Source organism: Scyliorhinus torazame, chromosome 5, assembly GCF_047496885.1.
Source record: "Scyliorhinus torazame isolate Kashiwa2021f chromosome 5, sScyTor2.1, whole genome shotgun sequence".
NCBI lineage: Eukaryota > Metazoa > Chordata > Chondrichthyes > Carcharhiniformes > Scyliorhinidae > Scyliorhinus > Scyliorhinus torazame.
The window spans coordinates 260083011-260095544 of record NC_092711.1 but is presented as its reverse complement, the minus strand read 5'-3'; the positions used below and the strand labels follow the sequence as shown (position 1 = coordinate 260095544).

The window sequence follows — 12534 nt, the reverse complement described above, 5'->3', positions numbered from 1 at the left end:
TGGCTACCATCGACACCGCAAACTGCCGGCTCAAAGTGGAGAGGATCTCCAGGAAGATCGCGCATATAGACACTGACATTAAGTTTCTACAAAGATGCAAGAAAGCAGACAAGATCCCGAAAGGGCTACAGATCACAAACCCACTCAAGTCGACCTACAACACAGACTTCGCTGAGAGACTCTGCCGTCACACCTCTCTCACACTCCTCAACCACCTCGTCCGCCAGCTCTACAGCAGACGACGCAACCTGGAAACCAAGATAGAGGCCATATTCTCAACTTGCGCTCAGGACGCAGCAGACCAGCTGTGGAACACCGCCAAACAGATGAGACAACAATACTATGCCACCTATATGCATACCAAGAACAGAAAGCTTGAGAAACTTGGCATCACCACCGGCAGCAACCAAGCCACCCCCGGTGTCACAGTAGAAAACAATACAGGGAAATCTATTGTCAACTTGTCAGACTACACCCTCCAACCAGACGAAATCGAAGTCCTCAGCAGAGGGCTTAATTTCTGCACCACCACCAAAATGGACCCCATCAGTCTCGCGGTAGACACGGAGGAATTCATCAGGCGAATGAGGCTCCGGGAATTCTTCCACAGACCCCAAGAGGCCAACAGCGAACCCAAGCAGACTACCAATGAACCGGAACAGCAGACCGAGAGATCTGCGGTGCGGCAACCGAAGAGGAAAGAGTCGAATTGGACCCCTCCGGAAGGCCGCTGCCTTAGACTCGTCATGTATGCTCAAGCCGTCAGGAGTCGCGTCAATGCCAGATTCATCAGTCGCATTCACAAGACAATCCCGAACGTCACCCAAGCACAACGCAATGCCATCCACGCTCTCAAGACCAACCACAGCATCGTCATCAAACCAGCAGACAAAGGGGGGGCCACTGTCGTACTGAACAGAACGGACTACTGCAAAGAAGTATAGCGACAACTGAACAACCAAGAACACTACAGACAGTTACCCGCAGATCCGACCAAGGAACACATCCGCCAACTTAACAGACTGATCAAGACCTTGGATCCAGATCTTCAGAGCACCCTACGTGCTCTCATCCCACGTACTCCCCGCATTGGAGATCTCTACTGCCTCCCAAAAATACATAAGGCCAACACACCAGGCCGCCCTATCGTTTCAGGCAATGGGACCCTGTGTGAGAACCTCTCTGGCTACATCGAGGGCATCTTGAAACCCATCGTACAAGGTACACCCAGCTTCTGTCGCGACACGACGGACTTCCTACAGAAACTCAGCACCCATGGACCAGTTGAACCAGGAACATTCCTCGTCACAATGGACGTCTCGGCACTCTACACCAGCGTCCCCCATGACGATGGCATTGCTGCAACAGCCTCAGTACTCAACACCGACAACTGCCAATCTCCAGACGCAATTCTGCAACTCATCCGCTTCATTCTGGATCACAACGTCTTCACCTTCGACAACAAGTTCTTCATTCAGACGCACGGAACAGCCATGGGGACCAAATTCGCACCCCAATACGCCAACATCTTCATGCACAAGTTTGAACAGGACCTACTCACCGCACAGGACCTTCAACCGATGTTATACACCAGATACATCGATGACATTTTTTTCCTTTGGACCCACGGCGAAGAATCACTGAAACGACTACACAATGACATTAATAAGTTCCATCCAACCATCAGACTCACCATGGAGTACTCTCCAAAATCAGTTGCATTCTTGGACACACTCGTCTCCATCAAGGACGGTCACCTCAGCACTTCGCTTTACCGCAAACCCACGGATAACCTCATGATGCTCCACTTCTCCAGCTTCCACCCTAAACACATTAAAGAAGCCATCCCCTATGGACAAGCGCTCCGTATACACAGGATCTGCTCAGACGAGGAGGAGCGTAACAGACATCTACAGACGTTGAAAGATGCCCTCGTATGAATGGGATATGGCACTCGACTCATCGATCGACAGTTCCAACGCGCCACAGCGAAAAACCGGACCGACCTCCTCAGAAGACAAACATGGGACACAACCGACAAAATACCCTTCGTCGTCCAGTACTTCCCCGGAGCGGAGAAACTACATCATCTTCTTCACAGCCTTCAACACGTCATTGATGACGATGAACATCTTGCCAAGGTCATCCCCACACCCCCACTGCTTGCCTTCAAACAACCGCGCAACCTCAAACAAACCATTCTTTGCAGCAAACTACCCAGTCTTCAGAACAGTGACCACGACACCACACAACCCTGTCATGGTAATCTCTGCAAGACGTGCCAGATCATCGACATGGATACCACTATTACACGTGAGAACACCACCCACCAGGTACGCGGTACATACTCGTGCGACTCGACCAACGTTGTCTACCTCATACGCTGCAGGAAAGGATGTCCCGAAGCGTGGTACATTGGCGAGACCATGCAGACGCTGCGACAACGAATGAACGGACATCGCGCAACAATCACCAGGCAGGAATGTTCCCTTCCAGTCGGGGAACACTTCAGCAGTCAAGGGCATTCAGCCTCTGATCTCCGGGTAAGCGTTCTCCAAGGCGGCCTTCAGGACCCGCGACAACGCAGAATCGCCGAGCAGAAACTTATAGCCAAGTTCCTCACACATGAGTGCGGCCTCAACCGGGACCTGGGATTCATGTCACATTACATTCATCCCCCACCATCTGGCCTGCGAAATCCTACCAACTGTCCTGGCTTGAGACAATTCACACTTCTTTAACCTGTGGTTACCCCATCTCTGGATCTGTAAAGATTTAATCACCTGCTAATGCTCGCATTCCTAGCATTGTTTGGCATCTTTGAATTTGTCTATATATGTGTTTCTGGAACAGACCTCTGCATTCACCTGAGGAAGGAGCAGCGCTCCGAAAGCTAGTGACATCGAAACAAACCTGTTGGACTTTAACCTGGTGTTGTAAGACTTCGTACTGTGCTCACCCCAGTCCAACGCCGGCATCTCCACATCATAATTGTATGGAAATAGGGCTTAAGTGCTTTCTAACCACACTATGACGATATCCCGATTTCGCCTATAGGAGTGGGTGATGGACCATCAATTCACACGAGTTGAGTTGTAGAAGAGAACAGTGGTTTTAATAAGCTAAGAAGTATGCCAGCCTGCTGCTGCTCCCGCACTGAGAGCTGGCCACAGGTCTGCCAATTATATACCTCCCCCGAGGGGCGGAGCCACAGGCGGAGCCAACAGAAGTATCAACACAACAACAGTGAGTAACAGTGAATAAGAACAATAGTGAACATATATACAGTGGTGGATAACAGTAGGACGAATAACAAATAACGGTAAATATATATATAGTAGCAATACGTGGTTCACCACAGTGGGCTTGTTGCATCCAAAATGGTTTGGCGCCTGGCGCGGTTCCCATTTTTCGTCTCTCCCGCTATTCACCGGCCGTGCTTCGCTCAAGCGAGAGCACAACGAGGCTAGAGAATTCTGCCGATTGCATTTCATTCTCAGAACTGTTCTGGGGTTGGACCAGAACAATCCTAGGGCTACTTTGGCTGCCTTAAACTGTTTGAACTCCTCACACGACAAATGTTCCTTATTGGAAACTGGAGTTAATTAATATTGAATGCTTCATATTAATATGCATTTCATCTGGATGCATCAAATTATAAAGAACTATCACCATCTTTGACTTTAATTCTCTTTATCCAGTCTTTTTCAACTACTGTTGAGAGAATAATTCCGACTCTGAACAAATAGAACCTTCTGTATTTTTTCTTTATTTTACTGCTTGGGTGCGAAGAATCTCGGGCTGGATTCTCTGAACCTGACACCGAAATTGCGTTTGGCGACGGGGCGGAGAATCCCCGATGATGACAAAATCGGGGGCGGTGCCGCTTTCCTGAGGCTCCGCCCCTTGAAAAGCGGCATACTCGAGGAGTACCCCACCCGCCGGATCCATGGCCTCCGAACGTTTGCTGAGGCCCGCCCCGCAATGCTCCGTCCCCGACTGGCCGAGTTCCTGAAGATGTGGGTCTCTCATGGTCTCACCCGTCGGGAATTCAACATGGCGGCTGCGGACTCAGTCCAGCGCCGCCACAGTTGGAGGGGGGGGGGCCATCCACAGGCAGGGGGGCATTATTCGGGGCTGGGGGCACTGTGGTGGGGTGGTCCGGGGCCCGCGAGCCGACCGAAAGGGGGGGACTATTTTTGCAGGCTGGGTCCGCGAGCTGGGTCCGCCATGAAGCACGGCGCGGCCGCTGTAGGCCGCCGCAGTGCGCATGCACGGCCACGGACCCGGCAATTCTCCAGGCCATATCGGCAGCTAGTGCCGGATCTCTACGCTGCCTGGCTGCTACCGCCCACCCTCCCCTGGAGTAGGGAATCGGTGGCCTTTTTGCGCCAGTTTTCCTGGCGTAAAACACCACCGTTTTCATGCCAGTGTGGGGCCTTAGTCTCCAGAACGAAGAATCCAACGCCTCATTTTTCACAATTTGCAATATACTTACGTTGTAAATATAAAGACAGATGTTTTCCTTCCTGTTTTAGTGGAACGACTCAAAGCCCTTAAAGAACAAAGGGCTTTCCTCCTATTCAGCACAGATTTCACTGTCAACACATTTCACCGTGAGCTGTGACATACACCATTCTACACAAAGGAACTGCCACCTGATAAGAGTGTTGGATAAATGTATCATTTTGTAAACATAAACTGATAACTGAAGATGGTTTGCAGGACTTGGGCAATAACACAGAAAATAGCCCCGTTCCACACTGAAAGGCTACACAGATGCCGTTCTGTGAGATCCTAATCAGAGCGTACACGCTGTGCCTGTGACAGACTCGTCCATAAACCAAGAAAATACAGCTCAGTTTCATTCATTACAAACTGCGTTCTTTCTCACGAGCTAGATACAATGCCCCTCGAGCATTTGCAACCAATGATATAAGCCACATGGATATTCATCGAGGAGCCAATTTCTCAACCAGGAAAAAATACTATTGTCATTTAATTAATAAAAATTAGAAATGTCTTTGCATTTTAAGTAGGTTTGAGTCCTGATGCTGAGGATTACAGCAATATAGCTTTTACTATCTGGGACTGGAGGTTTCAACTGCTGAATTATGTATCTCGTTTGTTCATTTGTACAGAACAGATTAATTAAATCTCTTTGCTATTTTTTTCTTCTCAATGAAATGTAATTAAAATTACAGTCAAAGCCCTTCGGGGAACATATTTCTCCATTATAATGAAAATTATAACGAGGTTTGAATATTTAACTTCAATCAGAGCATTACATTACTAAAGAGAAGCTGGTTGAATGAAAATGATGGTTGAATTAAATGTTGGAAGGGGGCACTTGGCTTCCTGTGATGCCCTGATTTTCTCCTGCACCATGATATTATTGTTAGAGACCTGGAAGAGATGGAAAGCAGAAAATATAGATTTTGGGGGCGATTCTCCAAAATGGAGACTAAGTGTTCGCGCCGTCGTGAATGCCATCGCGTTTCACGATGGCGCAAATCGGGCACGGGGACGACCAATTCTGTCCCCCACAGGGGGCCAACACGGCACTGGAGTGGTTCACGCCGCTCCAGCCTCCCTTCCCAGCGCCAAATGAGCGCCGTGCCAACCCGTGCATGCGCAGTTGGGTCACGCCAACTTGCTCATGCGCGGGGGACTTCTTCAGCGCGCCGGCCCCGACGCAACATGGCATGGGGATTCAGGGGCCGCGCAACAATGTAGGCCCAGGGGGGGAAGAGGCCGGCCCGCCGATCTGGGCCTCGATCGTGGGCCAGACCCCATCGGAGGACCCCCCCGGTGAAGGAGCGCTTTTTCCCGCCCCACAGGCCGCCCCCCCCGACCCTTCGCGCAGAGTTCCCGCCGGCAGCGACCAGGGGTGAATGACGCTGGCGGGCCTCTGCCGTATCCACGTGGCCGCTCGGCCCATCCGGGCTGGAGAATCGGCGGCCTCGCTGATTCCAACGGCCCGCGGCCGGCGCCGCATCAAACGCGCCGGCGCAAATGGCGATTCTCCGCACCTTGGAGAATCGCGCACTGGCGTCGGGGCGTCATGGCGTGGTTGCGGCGATTCTCCGGCCCGGTGCGGGGCTCGGAGAATTGCTCCCTTTCAGTCTGTTAGATAGCAAGCTATTCAGGATTCACATCGTCCAATATAACTCCATGCACTGTAATGGCCTGAGTGGGTATTTAGCTGGAATATTGCATTTTCTTGACTATCCCGAAAATTATTGACTGCATACCTATCAGTGTCATTCCCTTTGGTGAGTGCTGGTCCCAAACAGCCTGTGTGAGCAGGATCAATGGACAGCTGAGCAGCTGTGAGTCTGTGAGTGAGATGAGAGAAAAAGATTGTAAAGTCCCATCGAAAGAGTCCCCCCTCTTTTGCCAGCACAAAGAGGGACAGCAGGTGCAAGTTACAGGCAAATATTTAACATACCTGGAGCTTAAGTAGATCAAGTAATTAGTAAAAATGAAAGTTGACTAAGTCCTAAAATGACAGGGCAGAATTTAACACTCCCACCTGTGATGGATTCATGGCGGATAGGGGCACTAAACTTGATGTCAGTTTCCCACTGGCGGGAAATTAGCAGCATTTTGTTCTCCCCATTGAGACAGCGAGTTAAAGGCAGGTATTGTTCCCTGATGACCTATGTCAGGAACCTCGGGCGGGATTCTCCGTAATCGGCGCGATGTCCGCCAAACGGCACCAAAAACGGCGCGAATCAGTCCGGCATCGCACCGCCTCAAAGGTGTGGAATTCTCCGCATCTTGAGGGGCCGAGCCAGCGCCGGACTGATTTCCGCCCCACCAGCTGGCGGGAAAGGCCTTTGGTGCCCCGCCAGCTGGCGCGGAAATGACTTTGCCATGCGGCGCATGCATGGGAGCGTCAGCGGCCGCTCACGGCATCCCCGCGCATGCGCAGTGGAAGGGGTCTCTTCCGCCTCCGCCATAGTGGAGACCATGGCGAAGGCGGAAGGAAAAGAGTGCCCCCACGGCACAGGCCCGCCCGCAGATCGGTGGGGCCCGATCGCGGGCCAGGCCACCGTGGGGGCACCCCCCGGGGCCAGATCGCCCCGCGCCCCCCCCAGGACCCCAGAGCCCGCCCGCGCCGCCGTGTCCCGCCGGTAAGAGAGGTGGTTTGATTCTCGCCGGCGGGACAGGCATTCCAGCAGCGGGACTTCAGCCCATCGCGGGCCGGAGAATCGCCGGAGGGGCCCGCCAACCGGCGCGGTGCGATTCCCATCTCCGCCGAATATCCGGTGCCGGAGAATTCGGCAACCGGCGGGGGCGGGATTCACGCCAGCCCCCGGCGATTCTCGGAGAATCCCGCCCCTCATTTGCATCCATGAACGCTCATTAAAAGGCCAACTCACATAATTACTTTTCCCTCCAAATTAAGCACCCTTCCAGTGGATTATTTGAATGGTCTGTTTCCCAACTGTGGAAAAGTCGAGTGCATCTGCAAGCTTCACTTCATCCATGACTAGGAGGTCAGTAGACATTACTTTTGTCTACCTCTAAGAGCATTGCTGTGAGATTTCAGGTGCCTGTATCACAAGCTGCGCCAAGGCTGGGCATGAGAGGCCATTCCAGCAGAGCATGGGGGAATAGAGGCAGGACTGCGGGTAGTGTTGTGGAACACGGGACCGGAGGCAGGGCTAGGAGGTGGTTGAGGAATAGGGTGGAACAATGAAGGACTGTCCTGTTGGTAAATAGCCCTCTGCAAATGAGAGGAAGATCTACTTAAGACTGTCCGAGGAAGAGTCAAAGATTGTCCTGGGACTGAGGCCACACTGATGGAGAATATTGAACAGACTGTTCAGGGGCTGAGGCCACACTGATGGAGAATATTGAACAGACTGTTCAGGGGCTGAGGCCACACTGATGGAGAATATTGAACAGGCTGTTCAGGGGCTGAGGCCACGCTGATGGAGAATATTGAACAGACTGTTCAGGGGCTGAGGCCATGCTGTTGAGGGATTATTGCAGAGACTGTCCTGGGTCCGCACCATGCTGACAGGGGCCATCGAAAAGATGATCCTGGGGCTGAGGCCCCGCTTTCGGCGGCACATTGAAGAGGCTGTCCCGGGCCTGGGGCCACGCTGGCCAAGGGGATATTGAAGTGGCAGCATGGTAGCACAGTGGTTAGCACAATTGCACAGTGGTTAGCACAACTGGAGCTCCTCACAGACCGCATGGTTCGGTTGGAGCATCAATTGGATGCACTTAGGAGCATGCAGGTGGCGGAAAGCGTCATAGATCGCAGTTATGTAAATGTGGTCACACCCAAGGTGCAGAGAAATGGGTGACCACCAGAAAGGGCAGGCAGTCAGTGCAGAAATCCCCTGTGGTTGTCCCCCTCTCGAACAGATATACCCCTTTGGATATTGTCGGGGGGGATAGCCTATCAGGGGAAAACAGCAGCAGCCAGAGCAGTGGCACCACGGCTGGCTCTGATGTTCAGAAGGGAGGGTCAAAGCGCAGAAGAGTAATAGTAATAGGGGACTCTATAGTCAGGGGCACAGATAGGCGCTTCTGTGGACGTGAAAGAGACTCCAGGATGGTATGTTGCCTCCCTGGTGCCAGGGTCCAGGATGTCTCTGAACGGGTAGAGGGCATCCTGAAGGGGGAGGGCAAACAGGCAGAGGTCGTTGTACATATTGGTACTAACGACATAGGCAGGAAGGGGCATGAGGTCCTGCAGCAGGAGTTCAGGGAGCTAGGCAGAAAGTTAAAAGACAGGACCTCGAGGGTTGTAATCTCGGGATTACTCTCTGTGCCACGTGCCAGTGAGGCTAGAAATAGGAAGATAGAGCAGCTAAACACGTGGCTAAACAGCTGGTGTAGGAGGGAGGGTTTCCATTATCTGGACCACTGGGAGCTCTTCCGGGGCAGGTGTGACCTGTATAAGAAGGACGGGTTGCATCTAAACCGGAGAGGCATAAATATCCTGGCCGCGAGGTTTGCTAGTGTCACACGGGAGGGTTTAAACTAGTATGGCAGGGGGGTGGGCATGGGAGCAATAGGTCAGAAGGTGAGAGCATTGAGGGAGAACTAGGGAATAGGGACAGTGTGGCTCTGAGGCAGAGCAGACAGGGAGAAGTTGCTGAACACAGCGGGTCTGGTGGCCTGAAGTGCATATGTTTTAATGCAAGAAGTATTACGGGTAAGGCAGATGAACTTAGAGCTTGGATTAGTACTTGGAACTATGATGTTGTTGCCATTACAGAGACCTGGTTGAGGGAAGGGCAGGGTTGGCAGCTAAACGTTCCAGGATTTAGATGTTTCAGGCGGGATAGAGGGGGGTGTAAAAGGGGAGGCGGAGTTGCGCTACTGGTTCGGGAGAATATCACAGCTGTACTGTGAGAGGACACCTCAGAGGGCAGTGAGGCTATATGGGTAGAGATCAGGAATAAGAAGGGTGCAGTCACAATGTTGGGGGTATACTACAGGCCTCCCAACAGCCAGCGGGAGATAGAGGAGTAGATAGGTAGACAGATTTTGGAAAAGAGTAAAAACAACAGGGTTGTGGTGATGGGAGACTTCAACTTCCCCAATATTGACTGGGACTCACTTAGTGCCAGGGGCTTAGATGGGGCGGAGTTTGTAAGGCGCATCCAGGAGGGCTTCTTAAAACAATATGTAGACAGTCCAACTAGGGAAGGGGCGGTACTGGACCTGGTATTGGGGAATGAGCCCGGCCAGGTGGTAGATGTTTCAGTAGGGGAGCATTTTGGTCACAGTGACCACAATTCAGTAAGTTTTAAAGTACTGGTGGACAAGGATAAGAGTGGTCCTAGGATGAATGTGCTAAATTGGGGGAAGGCTAATTATAACAATATTAGGCGGGAACTGAAGAACATAGATTGGGGGCGGATGTTTGAGGGCAAATCAACATCTGACATGTGGGAGGCTTTCAAGTGGCAGTTGAAAGGAATACAGGACTGGCATGTTCCTGTGAGGAAGAAGGATAAATACGGCAATTTTCGGGAACCTTGGATGACGAGTGATATTGTAGGCCTCGTCAAAAAGAAAAAGGAGGCATTTGTCAGGGCTAAAAGGCTGGGAACAGACGAAGCCTGCGTGGAATATAAGGAAAGTAGGAAGGAACTTAAGCAAGGAGTCAGGAGGGCTAGAAGGGGTCACGAAAAGTCATTGGCAAATAGGGTTAAGGAAAATCCCAAGGCTTTTTACACGTACATAAAAAGCAAGAGGGTAGCCAGGGAAAGGTTTGGCCCACTGAAGGATAGGCAAGGGAATCTATGTGTGGAGCCAGAGGAAATGGGCGAGGTACTAAATGAATACTTTGCATCAGTATTCACCAAAGAGAAGGAATTGGTAGATGTTGAGTCTGGAGAAGGGGGTGTAGATAGCCTGGGTCACATTGTGATCCAAAAAGACGAGGTGTTGGGTGTCTTAAAAAATATTAAGGTAGATAAGTCCCCAGGGCCTGATGGGATCTACCCCAGAATACTGAAGGAGGCTGGAGAGGAAATTGCTGGGGCCTTGACAGAAATCTTTGGATCCTCGCTGTCTTCAGGGGATGTCCCGGAGGACTGGAGAATAGCCAATGTTGTTCCTCTGTTTAAGAAGGGTAGCAAGGATAATCCCGGGAACTACAGGCCGGTGAGCCTTACTTCAGTGGTAGGGAAATTACTGGAGAGAATTCTTCGAGACAGGATCTACTCCCATTTGGAAGCAAATGGACGTATTAGTGAGAGGCAGCACGGTTTTGTGAAGGGGAGGTCGTGTCTCACTAACTTGATAGAGTTTTTCGAGGAGGTCACTAAGATGATTGATGCAGGTAGGGCAGTGGATGTTGTCTATATGGACTTCAGTAAGGCCTTTGACAAGGTCCCTCATGGTAGACTAGTACAAAAGGTGAAGTCACACGGAATCAGGGGTGAGCTGGCAAGGTGGATACAGAACTGGCTAGGCCATAGAAGGCAGAGAGTAGCAATGGAAGGATGCTTTTCTCATTGGAGGGCTGTGACCAGTGGTGTTCCACAGGGATCAGTGCTGGGACCTTTGCTCTTTGTAGTATATATAAATTATTTGGAGGAAAATGTACCTGGTCTGATTAGTAAGTTTGCAGACGACACAAAGGTTGGTGGAATTGCGGATAGCGATGAGGACTGTCGGAGGATACAGCAGGATTTAGATTGTTTGGAGACTTCGGCGGAGAGATGGCAGATGGAGTTTAATCCGGACAAATTTGAGGTAATGCATTTTGGAAGGTCTAATGCAGGTAGGGGATGTACAGTGAATAGTAGAACCCTCAAGAGTATTGAAAGTCAAAGAGATCTAGGAGTACAGGTCCACAGGTCATTGAAAGGGGCAACACAGGTGGAGAAGGTAGTCAAGAAGGCAGACGGCATGCTTGCCTTCAGTGGCCGGGGCATTGAGTATAAGAATTGGCAAGTCATGTTGCAGCTGTATAGAACCTTAGTTCCGCTGCTGGAATGCCTGACCCGCCGGCGAGAACCACACTTGGAGTATAGTGTTCAATTCTGGTCGCCACACTACCAGAAGGATGTGGAGGCTTTAGAGAGGGTGCAGAAGAGATTTACCAGAATGTTGCCTGGTATGGAGGGCATTAGCTATGAGGAGCGGTTGAATAAACTCGGTTTGTTCTCACTGGAACGAAGGAGGTTGAGGGGAGACCTGATAGAGGTATACAAAATTATGAGGGGCATAGACAGAGTGGATAGTCAGAGGCTTTTCCTCAGGGTAGAGGGGTCAATTACTAGGGGGCATAGGTTTAAGGTGAGAGGGGCAAGGTTTAGAGTAGATGTACGAGGCAAGTTTTTTACGCAGCGGGTAGTGGGTGCCTGGAACTCGCTACCGGAGGAGGTGGTGGAAGCAGGGACGGTAGTGACATTTAAGGGGCATCTTGACAAATACATGAATAGGATGGGAATAGAAGGATACGGACCCAGGAAGTGTAGAAGATTGTAGTTTAGTCGGGCAGCATGGTCTGCGCGGGCTTGGAGGGCCGAAGGGCCTGTTCCTGTGCTGTACATTTCTTTGTTCTTTGTTCTTTGTTCACAGCTCCAGGGTCCCAGGTCCCAGGTTCGATTCCCGGCTTGGGTAACTGTTTGTGCGGAGTCTGCACATTCTCCCCGTGCCTGCATGGGTTTCCTCCGCGTGCTCTGGCTTCCTCCCACAGTCCAAAGATGTGCAGGTTAGTTGGATTGGCCATCCTTAATGCCCAAAAAGGTAGGGTGGGTTACTGGGTTACGGAGATAGGGTGGAGGTGTGGGCCTGGGTAGGGTGCTTTTTCCAAGGGACGGTGCAGACTCGATGGGCCGAATGGCCACCTTCTGCACTGTAAATTCTATGATTCTATGAGACTGTCTTGGAGTTGTGCCTCGCTGTCAGGGGGCATTGAAGAGACTGTCCTGGGGCTGAGCCAAGCTGTCAAGGGCACATTGAAGAGACTGCCCTGGGGATAAGCCACGCTGTCAGGGGGCATTGAAGAGACTGTCCTGGGTCTGATGCCACGCTGCCAGGGGGCAT

General features: G+C 51.4%; 1 long non-coding RNA gene across 1 annotated transcript in view; it reads left to right on the top strand.

The window, feature by feature from the left end:
• Positions 1-5135, top strand: part of LOC140422775 (uncharacterized) — a 124469-nt gene extending 119334 nt beyond the window's left edge. Inside the window, exons 5-6 of the long non-coding RNA XR_011947596.1 lie at positions 3058-3246; positions 4539-5135. This is a non-coding gene — a long non-coding RNA (uncharacterized lncRNA). The remainder of the gene's footprint in view (positions 1-3057; positions 3247-4538) is intronic.
• Positions 5136-12534: the final 7399 nt, after the last annotated feature.